This window comes from Mytilus trossulus, chromosome 13, assembly GCF_036588685.1.
Source record: "Mytilus trossulus isolate FHL-02 chromosome 13, PNRI_Mtr1.1.1.hap1, whole genome shotgun sequence".
Lineage (NCBI taxonomy): Eukaryota > Metazoa > Mollusca > Bivalvia > Mytilida > Mytilidae > Mytilus > Mytilus trossulus.
The window spans coordinates 28,097,833-28,110,980 of NC_086385.1; the positions used below are offsets into that span (position 1 = coordinate 28,097,833).

The 13,148-nt window shown below is 30.7% G+C and overlaps 1 long non-coding RNA gene across 2 annotated transcripts; it reads right to left on the reverse strand.

Annotated features, from left to right (window-relative positions):
* Positions 1–759: 759 nt before the first annotated feature.
* Positions 760–12,687, reverse strand: LOC134694795 (uncharacterized). Of its 2 annotated transcripts, XR_010102611.1 has the most exons (8): positions 12,220–12,687; positions 9,806–10,016; positions 8,633–8,722; positions 8,106–8,156; positions 5,090–5,301; positions 2,006–2,098; positions 1,658–1,714; positions 760–1,101 (listed from the first exon to the last, which is right to left on the reverse strand). It is a non-coding gene; the product is annotated as an uncharacterized LOC134694795 (long non-coding RNA). The 2 variants fall into 2 exon arrangements; XR_010102610.1 differs by lacking the exon at positions 2,006–2,098.
* Between the last annotated feature and the right edge of the window lie 461 nt (positions 12,688–13,148).

Sequence of the window (13,148 nt, forward strand, 5' to 3'; positions counted from 1 at the left end):
ATTTTCTTGAAGGGATTTTGTTATATATTAATATATTTTTTTTAAATTTTTACTTCACAGGCTTTTTTACTCTTCCTATTATCGATTTTCATCAATAAGACAAAAAAAATTACGACATTTTGCAATACCATAGTTTTATCATAAGTAGATATACATTCAACTTATTTGAAATATGACACAAAGTATCCTGAATTTGTTGTTTCATATCAGATGAACGTTTTTAAATCTTAAAGGGGCACTAGCTACGAGATATATAAAAAAAAAATATATATATTATTTGTTTTGCTCAATCACTAATGAAATACAATGGTGAAATAATAATTCGCTTTTAGCAGCAAGTATGATTTAGTTCTGTCAAAATAAGCTAAAATCATTGATAATGAATTATTCACTAGCAAGTGAATAATTCAACCTCATAGAATTTGTATTAATGTGAACTTCAATTTAACTCCTTAGCTTGAAATAGATAACACATGAATTGAATGTGTAAAATTATTTAAAGGAAAAGAATATCAACATTGAAAGTGAAACAAAGGTAAATCAATTGATTGACTGATTTGATCCACAGAAAATCATTCTTATACAGATAAAAACGATGATAAACATTAATGTTTCATCTATAATATGAAATTAAATAGACCTAGAATAATCCAAGAGCATGAATTTGCTTGATCTATTTATATCTATATTTATGTTTACATCGCTTATATGGTCATTGAATGACTTTAGAGGTCAACTCAATGATAAATTAGATGGCGGTCTAGACTGCGAACACACGAAATGTAATTTTATACCGTGTCCTCTTAATAGTTTATTTTAGACCTTAAATAGGTTGGATAAATGTTAACATTATTCATTATTATAAATCAAATACTAGAAATTAAGTAAAGTCGGTGAACATGAATTTGACAGCTAGTGCCCCTTTAACATTTAACATTTTTTTTTACAAATTCTTTACACATATCTTCCTTCTTTTTCTTATTTCCTCTGTCTTGTTTACATATGTTTTCAAGTTTTTAATAGTACCAATATCAGTCAGTCTTACTGTACACTTCTTGGATTCTGCTGCATCTATTTTCTTATTTCCTGATCTTTTTCTGCCTACAAAACATCAACTTATTTTACTAACTAAAAAGACTATTATTATGCAAATACATTGCTTTTAAAACTAGAGGCTCTAAAGAGCCTGTGTCGCTCACCTTGGTCTATGTGAATATTAAACAAAATCTTACTTTGCTGAACATTACTGCTGTTTACAGTTTATCTCTATCTATAATAATATTCAAGATAATAACCAAAAACAGCAAAAATTCCTTATAATTACCAATTCAGGGGCAGCAACCCAACAACGGGTTGTCCGATTCATCTGAAAATTTCGGGGCAGATAGGTCTTGACCTGATGATCAATTTCACCCTCATGTCAGATTTGCTTTAAATGCTTTGGTTTTTGAGTTATAAGCGAAAAACTGCATTTTACCCCTATGTTCTATTTTTAGCCATGGCGGTCATCTTGGTTAGTTGACCGGGACACCGGACACAATTCTTAAACTAGATACCCTAATAATGATTTTGGCAATGTTTGGTTAAATTTGGCCCAGCAGTTTCAGAGGAGAAGATTTTTTAACCAACTTTTATTTTATACTAAATGATTTCTCACCTATTTCTGATTTTTTATCTTTTGTCGATGAATGATTAATAAGTCCTGTAATTGCATCTGAAATGAAAATCAGGATTTAAAAAAAAAATTAATTCATTCTAATCTTCCCTGAAATATTTGTATGGAATTAATACAATTAAAACTATTTTAGATTTGCATTATGAAGATGAAACTTCTTTTCACAAACTGTTATCATCCTTTTCCAAATCTGAATAAAATTCTTTTATCAGTCAAATCTTCAAAAGTATACAAGTTGCAATTCAGAATGTAAATAAGATTTAAAAGACAAACTGTGAAAGAAACAATCTTTGGACTGACATAAAGTTGTAAAAACTTTAGATTATTTACCCTATTTAGTATTTTTACCAATCCTTTCATATTCTCCAGTAGTTTCACGGATCCTTTCTAAATTTTGGCAAACATCTATTGGATTATTTAAAACTGGAAAATTAAACAGTTGAGTAATAATGTAAATGAAAAAGGAGAAAAACCAAGCTTATTCCACCAGGGATGATTCTAGGTGTTTTCAAATTGGTCCCTAAAACATCAAATTGGGATTTTTTTTAGAATAAAATCTAAGACGAAATAACATTGATTTCCTTTAAAAACGGAAAATGTGTATCATTAAGTTTAACCTTTACACTGATGTTCATGTAAGTTGTAACATTTTGAATAATTCTGGATGGGCTACTGTAATTACATGAATATTTTTGAACATGAGGCACTTGTCTATCATCTTAGCTATAGTTACCTAGGCCTATTCAAAAAAGCATTTCAGCTAACATAAATAAACCACTGAAAAAAATCATTCATCGGGTATTTTTTCAACAGCAGGTCATCTCTATAAATTTACCTTAATTCAAATGGAATAAATTATATGTTTATAGAACACAACCTTCAAAGCCATGACAGGCAGAAATTGGTTTAATATAAGATAACATACTAAGGTGTATGCAGTAATATAAAAACAAGAAACTGGAAAACAATAACAAAATGTGACAGATTTCTATTATTAAGATAATGAGTATTCTAATGCAATTTGGATGTAACAAATTTTTTTTCATTGGCTAAAATTTGCTGTCAAATCCACAGTTGGTCAGGCTTAACTAAGGAGGGACCCCCCCCCCCCCCCCCCCCCCATTTTGAATTGATTGAATCAACAAATGTTCGATTACTACTATATAATTGAAAATAAAACAACACCTACCTTGAATTCGGCGTTTTAATGTAATTTTATCGTAATTTGAAGCGTACGGGTAAGGTAATAACCTCCAGTTTGTAAGTTTTCATTTGTATGACGTCACGTTTAGCCATGACATTTTTGTGCCAAAATAATTCATTAAATTTCGCGTTTTTTTTGTTTCTAATTGTCAAATTTAGTCGTTTTTTTAAGTTTTATCGTACTTTTTCTTTTTGTAATGCATTAGAATCGGAATAACAGTACTGTACTTGAACAGTTGTCACTGTCAATTTTTATTTGATGGTTGCACATCACTGTTTTACTGTCTCTGATACTGTCTATTGTGTAACAATTGACGGTGGCAACTCTTCAACTTCAGTACTGTTATTTCTAATGTAACAGAAAGTAAAAAAAAATATTGTTTTCTCTCATAAAAGTTGTACCTTTGTTTCCTGAATGATGTATTATGAATGATATAGTGTTGTGCATCATAGATGGAATGTCAGAACTGACCGATAGATTGAAAATGTCTTTATATGTCAAGCTGAGATATGAAGTTAATTCATCTCTCACTTCCTCAGATATGCCTCTAGTGTTGTCAACATAATGGTTAAACAGGATCTCCAACATTTGGCAATGATTTAAATGGCTTATAATTTCAGCTTTCATTTCTTTTGCTTTTATAACTAAGAAGGTGGGCATTCCTGAGGAAATATTTTTCATTGACTTCAATTAAAATAAATAAAAAAAGTATATAGGAACATGTAAGCTGTATTACTGTGAATTCATTTATTTTCGTGGGTACCAGTTTTCGTGGATTGTGGAAAAATTGTGTTTTTTGTATATTTCATTTCATGGTTTTTATTATGTGTTGAAACAAGCCTAGAGAAATTTGTGATTCACCTACACCCACGTTATCCACAAAAATTGGTATCCCACGAAAATCAATAAATCCACAGAATCTTAAAATATAAGCAAATAAATTGTTCCTCCTATTTTTATTGCATACAGTTTAATATCTCATTTCAATTTCACTCATTTGACTCATGTGTAGATCTTACTTTGCTGAACATTTTTTGCTGTAACATTTTATCTCTATATATATCCAAAAAAAAATTGAAGATAATAACCAAAAACAATAAAATTCCCTAAAAAATAACTATTTCGGAACAGTAACCCGACAATGGGTTGTTGGATATGTCTGAAAGTTACAATGCATATAGATCTTAACCTGATAATGACTTATTTTCATACCTAACTTCGCTGAATTTATTTACTTTAACTTCTCTCTATCTATAATAGAATTAACGATACAATGAAATAACCAACAAATCAACCATTTCGGGACGGTTACCAAACATGGGTTGTCCAATTGCACTGTTCATCTTATGGCAGATAGATCTTGTTCTATTACTTACATAAACCTCCATTATTTTTGCTCTAACTGCTTTAGTGAGATATAAGCCCAAAACTGCATTTGTCCTTTATATAAATAAGAAGACGTTGTATGAGTGCCAATGAGACAAATCTCCATCCAATTCACAATGAATTCAAATTTAACAATTGTAGGTCAAAGTAATGCCTTCTTCGCAGAGCCTTGGCTCACATCCAACAGCAAGCTATAAAGAGTCCCAAAATGACCAGTGTTACACAATTCAAACAGGAAACAAAGGGTCTTAACTATTCACAAAACGAGAAACATATATGAAACACACCAACAAACGACAACCACTAAACAAAAGCCTCCTGACTAAGGACAGGTGCATATAATAAATGCAACAGGTGTGAATGTTTTAACAGACGCCAACCTTTACCCTAACCTCATTTACAATAGTATAACTTTACAACATGAAAGACGTACTAAAAAATTTAATTGAAAATGGCATAATTCTATTAAAAAGACACCAATTTCTCAAAAACCACTAAACTATGTTCTTTTTCTTAGCAACAGCATCAAGATTTGTTGATGAATCAAATCATCAATTAAAATTTATAAACTATATACCCTAAGGAACATTCACTTTAAGTCTTTTTGAAGTATTTGACCCATTAATTTCAGAAAGGAAGATTCTTGAAATAATTCATGAGGATTATAGCAAGTGATGGCATAAGCTCAAATGACTATCTGGATCAAAAACTAAATTTCAGGATTTTGAATGGTTAAAGTAATGGTATTAACTTTCATTGTCCCCTATGTTAGCTTCCTCTTTTTAATGGTAATATGTATATAACATATTTATATTATCACTCACCTTTTATTGCTTTTAATGGAGAACTATCTTCACTTGTAAGGGATTTCCTAGCTTTTAATGGAGAACTATCTTCACTTGTAAGGGATTTCCTAGCTTTTAATGGAGAACTATCTTCACTTGTAAGGGATTTCCTAGCTTTTAATGGAAAACTATATCTTCATTTGTAAAGGATTTCCTAGCTTTTAATGAAGAATTGTCCACACTTCTTTTTCCTATAAAGAAATTAATTGTAAAGTGTTAGAAGTAAGTGTTACGAAGAAACTTGTGTATTCTTTTTTAAGTCAGCTTACTACACAGTTATGTCTAGAACAGAAAAAATATATCAACATACAAAATATAGAAAATACCTACCATTTCTTGCTTTAAATGGAGAACTGTCTTTGCTATTTAAGGATTTCCTAGCTTTTAATGGAGATCTGTCATCACTATCAAAGGATTTCTTATCTCTACTACTTACAATTATGTCATAGTTTATTGTTATACCTTGGTTGTATCAATAAGTGTGTATGCATAAACTTTTTCTTAAATTACTTAAAATGTTAATATTTATATGATGTATCCTATAAGAACAATGAAAATAGGCCTATTGTGTTTTATTTTTGTACTATCAATTCCAAGTTTACTTTCCACAGCAGTCACTGTGACTCAGAGTGAGAGAAAGTATATTCCACTTCGTATCTTATCACCTATTTTCCTACGTTAGTTCTAGGAGGAACCCCATTCCAAACTCTTTAAATAATTAATTTTCTTTGAGTCAGTGATCATGACTCCTTTCCGTACAAATTTATCGGTTCAAATTGCGATCGTTTTAAATAAAATACAACATTTATTGACAGAACGAGCTAATACTGGACATGTCGTTTGACTCAACATTTAAGGAAGTGAGATAACTCGAAACGATAATATGGTAGACTCCATTTCGCCTGAAGGGGTGTTCTATGATGATGACTACATTCATTTTTTTTAAATGATGCATATGATTTACAGATATGCAACAACAATAACCATCAATAGCAGACATTCATAGAAAAGATCCCATGAGATATAAATTAATTGAGTGGGGAATCCAGAGCTAAAACCCCTTGAAGTCAAGAAATCTATACGCATGCGCATAATTACCAAAACAAACCTTTGAGCAAGATCGTATATTAAATGTTGACTAAACGACCTAGATGGTTCTCTATTTCTTTATGGAATTACAATGATCTTAAATATCATTTTCATAACAATAACATATAAGAAAAACTCCACTTCATTTCTTATATGACAAAGATAGATTTATCGGAATTCCGAGAACTATCGTATTTCATCAAAACTGGGATTCCCTCTGACGTGTTTCTAAATTTATAAAAACACTCAATATAAATACTGCTTAATTCTGATTTTCCGTGTTGTTGAAAACACGCATATAAGTAAATGGAATTATCAAATAACATATTATCACTCACTTTGTATTGCTTTTAATGGAGAACTGTCCTTGCTTGTAAAGGATTTCCTAGCAATTAATGGAGAGCTGTCCTCAGTTGTAAAGGATTTCCTAGCTTTTAATGGAGAACTATCTTCAGTTGTAAGAGATTTCCTAGCTTTTAATGGAGAACTATCCTCACTTGTAAAGGATTTCCTAGCTTTTAATGGAGAATTGTCCTCACTTGTAAAGGATTTCCTAGCTTTCCTACCTTTTAATGGAATACTGTCCTCACTTGTAAAGGATTTCTTAGCTTTCCTAGCTTTTAATGGAGAAAATTCCTCACTTGTAAAGGAATATACACTTCTTTTTTTCTAAAAAGTAATTAATTATAAGATGTTAGAAGTGACTTGTTAAGATGAAATGCTTCTAGCATGCAACATAATAAGCCTGATACATGCATAATTGAGTAGGAAATTTGTAGATGTGTAGAACAACAGCATAAGTATTTCTAAATACAAATATTTAAAAATACCTACCATGTCTTGCTTTAAATGGAGATCTGTCGTCACTATCAAAGGATTTCTTATCTTATTTACCTAGAATTATGTCATAGAACTTTTTTTTATAGCTTGGTTATCTATAAAAGAACTTAAGTTAAGTGAGCAGGATCACATACCCCACATCCCTATATTGTCACTAGGCAAACAAAATATAAATCTATGATTTTCATCCTCCCCCCCCCCCACCCCACCCCCCCTGACAAAGTGGTCCACCTTAACCGATATCCAGCACTTCATTGAAATTTATAGGAAATCCAACAAAAAATAAATGTGCTTTCTACATGTTCTAGGCATAAAGCAAAAATCTTTGATCTTTATCCAGTCCCCTCGTGAAATAAGTCTCCCTCCTCTTATTTCTGTCAATAACAATCCCATCGAAGCTTTTTTGATAACAGATGGCGACAGACAAAAAGAGAGATGGACCAGTCAAAAATATTTTACCTTTCGTAACTTAAGTTGCATGGGGTATAAAATATGTGTATAAATAAACTGGCTAAATTGTTAGTATTATTTGTTATATCATATCTCCCCAGGTTTGCATAAACATTTTTCACAAATATTGAAACAAGATATCTACAGAAACAAGAGGCTCATTAAAGCCTGAAATTACTCACCTCTAATTTTTAGGGGCAGATTTTTTTATAAATGATTATATATAATTCATGATGCCTTAAGTACAATAAAATACATTTTAAAAAATGATATTTCATTTTTCTGCCAAAAAGCTAAAAAAAATAGATCAAAATCATCTTTTAAGAGAAAAAATGGAATAAGAGGTGAATTTTCAAATTTCAACTTACACAAATGAACAACCTATCTGGTTTTATACTAAATCAATACAAATATAAAAAGTAAATAATATACTATGCAGAGTTAACATCTTGCACTATCAATGTTACTGGAGCATATTGATAAATATGTAAGATGGTTCAGACTTATCTGTAGAACCCAAACTGTTGTATGTTCAAAGAAATACTTGTGCAGTAGAAAACAGTACTAATCAGAACATTATAAATTAAAATACTTACACAAGTCAAGAATTACTTACTTGATTTAATCTGGTCTGATGTCCTTTTTGAAAACTTTTTGAATATTCTTCCTACAATTTTTTTTAAAAAGTGCTTGAATACGCTTTATCCTTAAAACAATGGTGAAGTTATTACAAAGTCTTAACATAATGTCACAAAGTCTTCATAACTTCCTACATTTTAAAGATTTTGCTTATTGTTGAAGGCCAAACAGTAACCAATAGTAGTTTACATCTATGCAAATTGGTCTCTAGCTCATTGTTGTCTCCTTGAAAATCTTTTACACATTTTATATTTTCATTAATTAACTTATTGGAAATAAAATCAATTTGCTCTTAGGTCCATGGCCAGTTAAACACGTTTCTACTATAAACCAGCAGAAACCAGTCAAAAGTCAACTTTATAATGATGTCAAACTTGAACTCGTAGAGAGCTTATTTAATACTTGTTCAATGTCGTAACTGGGTTTGGTACCAATGGCAATTATTCCACATATACGTACTTACGTTCAGATGTTTTTTTCAATATGCATTAATATGAAACTCACCTTCAACTGGACCTATTAAAGCTTTGCCTTTTCTTGTCTGGCATGGAGAAATCTTATCATAATGCTTCTGAGTGTTACTAATATACATATCTAAAACATAAATTAGAGGCTCTAAAGACCCTGTGTCGCTCACCTTAGTCTATGAAGGACACAGATGGATTCATGACAAAATTGTGTTTGAAGATCTTACTTGACTGAACATTCTTGTTACTTACAATTTTTCTATCTATAATAAACTTGGCCCTTTAGATAGAAAGGAAAGTATTTTGTAAACCAATTTACCAAATTAATGAAAATTGTTAAAAATTTACTATAAAGGGCAATAACTCTTTCAGAGGTCAACTGACCATTTTGGTCATGTTGACTTATTTGTAGATCTTACTTTGCTGAACATTTATGCTGTTTACAATTTATCTCTATCTATAACAATATTCAAGATAATAACCAAAAAAGGTATTTTTTTTTTTTCAAATTACCAATTGAGGGGGAGGCAACCCAACAATCATTTCTCCAAATCATCTGAAAATTTCAGGGAAAATAGATATTGACTAGATACCAATTCAATCCTTTGTCAGATTTGTTCTAAATGCTTTATTTTCAGAGTTATAATCTTCATTTTACCCCATATGTTCTATTTTTAGCCATGGCGGCCATCTTGATTAGTTGGCTGGGTCACTGCACACATTTTTTTTTCAAAAAGATACCCCAATAATGATTGTGGCTAAGTTTGGTTAAATTTGACTCAGTAGTTTCAGAGGAGAAGATTTTTTTTAAAGTTAACAACGATGTCGACGGAGACGAACAAAGAACGAGGAACGCCAAGTGATGAGAAAAGCTCACTTGGCCTTGCGGGCCAGGTGAGCTAAACAAGCAATGAAAATTCTTTGATTGCAGCAGTTAAGTTAAAATTCAACCTTAAATAGTGACAAACGTTAATGACTGATGAATAAAACTGAAAGTGCAATGCAATGTGATATATGTAGAAATGCCAATGTAAAAAAAAACTGCATGTTTAACCCAGCCACATTATCTATGCATGTGCCTATCCCAAGTCAGGAGCCTGTAATCAGTGGTTTGTTTATGTGTTACATATTTGTTTTTTGTTCATTTTTATATTTAAATAAGGTCGTTAGTTTTCTATTTCTAATATTCAGACTGGTTACATTTGTGTACCTTCTAATACTTTGAGAGTATTTAAAACAAGCTGCCATGCATCTTTACTAAAGTAGGTCTTCGCTGAAGTTTGTGTTTCAGGACATATTAAACAGAATATCTGTATGACTCAACAGATTTTCTGGCTTTGTTTCCACTTCTTCTTCAATCACAAACAGTACAGACTGTGCTCTTAAAACAGCATCTAGATCAGCCATATGATGTAAAAAGCCTGAAAAATTAAGATCTAACTATGTAGTTGAAACTTTTAATAAAATTTTGAAAAAGAGGCCATCAATAGGATCAAAACCAAATCAAACCAACACTGAATTCAAAAGTCCTCCAGGGGCAGGTAGGAAAAAGTGGATATGACATTTGAAATCATGCAAATGGTTTAATCATTCAAAACAAATAAAACTTAACCTTAAATTGTGAAAAAACGTTAATGACTGATGAATGAAACTGAAAGTGCAATGCAATGTGATATATGTGGAAATGCCAATGTAAAAAAAACTTTGCATGTTTAACCCAGCCACATTATCTATGCATGTGCCTATCCCAAGTCAGGAGCCTGTAATCAGTGGTTGTCGTTTCGTTTGTTTATGTGTTACATATTTGTTTTTTGTTCATTATTATATTTAAATAAGGTCATTAGTTTTCTTGTTTGAATTGTTTTACATTAATATTGTCATATCGGGGCCTTTTATAGCTGACTATGCAGTATTGGCTTTGCTCATTGTTGAAGCCCATATTTTTGTCTCTTGTGGACAGTTGTCTGATTGGCAATTATACCACATCTTCTTTTTTTTTTATATATAACAATATCATTAATGGTTCCCCTTTAACAGCTTATATCTACAGTTTTCACATTTGAAATAAGTTTTTTTGAAGAATATTATACTTTTTCACATAAAAATAGACTGTCCATTTCAAACATACTTTTTAAGACAACTAATTTCTTTCAATGGCCACTTTTGTCCTAGCTTACAAAATTGGAATCAACCATATTTCCTATTTTCAATCATTTGGTTTGACCTTATGGTTGTACAGTCACAAAAAAACTAAAATTGGAAGAACAAGGATGTGTCCAAAGTACACGGATGCCCCACTCGCACTATAATTTTCCATGTCCAATGGACCATGAAATTGGGTAAAAACTCTAATGTGGCATAAAAATTAGGAATATCATACCATAGGAAACATTTTTTGAAAAACTTTTTTTTTTCGGTCAAATGTATTACATTTAAGAGACATTTATAAACTTAAACAATCCATTCTTTTTAAACTAACAAAAGTAATGGGAATTGTATCATATAAAATCTGCTTCAATGGTTTCAAGTTCAATGTTCAGTTGAATAACATTACCTTTGTCTATCAAGGTGATCTTTCTACTTTTTGTTCAGCAGATCTTTTTAACAGCATCTTTTATTTTATACATTTTTATTTTAACTTTCATGCATATGTAACAAGGATTTATATTCTTTGTCTAAAAGATCAAAAGTATTATAAGGTAAATGAGATTTTTCAATCAGATATGACAAGGTTTTGGATTTGAATAGCCTGCATCACTCATCTGTAATATTTTGAGTATTAATGATAATATTTTTGCTATTCAATGATTACAAATATGCACACGCTGTTTTCATTTTCTTGAAATTATAGTTTTAACTAATGAATAGGAACATTTGTCGAACGGCAAATCATTAGAATTGTTTTTGACAAATGTTGGAACTAAAATAGCTACACTTTAATATGTCAGTGTTGCAAATATTGAAAGACAATTATCCACGCATGACTGAAGGAACATGGGCTAAATAATCTCTATAGAAAAGAGATGTGCCAATGCTAATACAACTACTGGTCTGAGAACACAATTAATTTGTAGTGCATTTCTTTTAGAACATAGATGAAAATTGAAAAAATCCCACCTGCGCTTTCTCAATGAAATTTTTACAGTGTGTTGTACTACTTTTGGGACAAATTATATTAAAATTATAGAAAACTTCATCGCCTCTAACTCAAAATATGGACAATTTTGTGTTTAGGGTGTCTTGAAATCTTTTAACAGCTTCCAAATTGCTAATTTTTAACCTTTTTCAGCTGGACCAAATCACTACTTTCTTGTAAAATTCTGGACCAAAATTTTTTACAGTGTAATTTCACCCCCTACTTACAATTTGAGGCATTAAACATGGAGAAATAAACTTGGAAAGGGGTATAAAAATTATTGGCAAGTAACCAACTGTTAACACTAGGGACTATATTAATCAAGGGATGACAATTGTGGTCTCGGACCTACTTACCAAATCCCATTGACTTATCACAAGTAGTTGCCTTTAAACAAATCTAAACACAAACTAATACATGTAAACTAAGCAAAATTTCAAAGTCAATATTCTTCTGACAGAAATAAAAGAGAAGCAAAACAGACAAACCTGAATCAAAGTTGGATGGTCTGTGTATCAAAGTGCATGTAATAGTGACATGAATTAGACTTGGTACATGTACATCAAGGTGTTGCAAGGTGATTGGATGAACATTGTCACATAATTATTTTAGGATTGATGATCTTTGCTCCTAAGTAAAATTCCTAGTTTTATCAGCATAGTCCTCACAACTATTCGCGGGGTCTCCTACTTTTTGCATTAATTTAATGTAGTTGAACAATTTTGAATATATTTCAAAATATCGAGATGCATATTGCTTCTATCCAGCATTAATTTTAAAAATTCGCCTTTAGTAAATTTCTGTGCTTGATCTGACGTATTTTCGGGACAACATAAGAGGTTTTTGTGTTGTTTGTCCTTTGTTGATGAGTTTCATCAATCTTTTGTACATTAGTTGATTTTGTTTCAGAATTGTCTTTTCTTTTAGGAGGTTCCTCTTTACATAAATTTCTGGTGATTTCCCCCTACAAATAAATTTAGATCTTTAGATACATTAAAAAATTTAGAAACGTTAAATGGAACAAACAATATAATGATAGTTTATGACTGAATATAGATCTTTACAAATCTTTAGGTTGTAATAGTGATGTTGGGTTTCCTCTCTTCTTCATTTAAACCCACATACAAGTTTATAGATAACACTTACAGGTTACATCTTCATACTCTGAACATAATGCAAATCATCTGAGAAATAAATATTGTTGAAGCGCAGCAAAATGTGAAGTATACATTGTATCAACAGAATTTATGAGAAAGTTTTAAGTTTTAAGAATTTTCAATTATGAAAATAATGCAAAGTTCATTTCTGTAATCTGAATGTTATTCTTCTCTTGTGTGATTTTTTCATAATGTTGAGCTTCAATATACATAATATATAGATTTGAAAACAATATCTACATTTATTTCAGTGTTTTTGT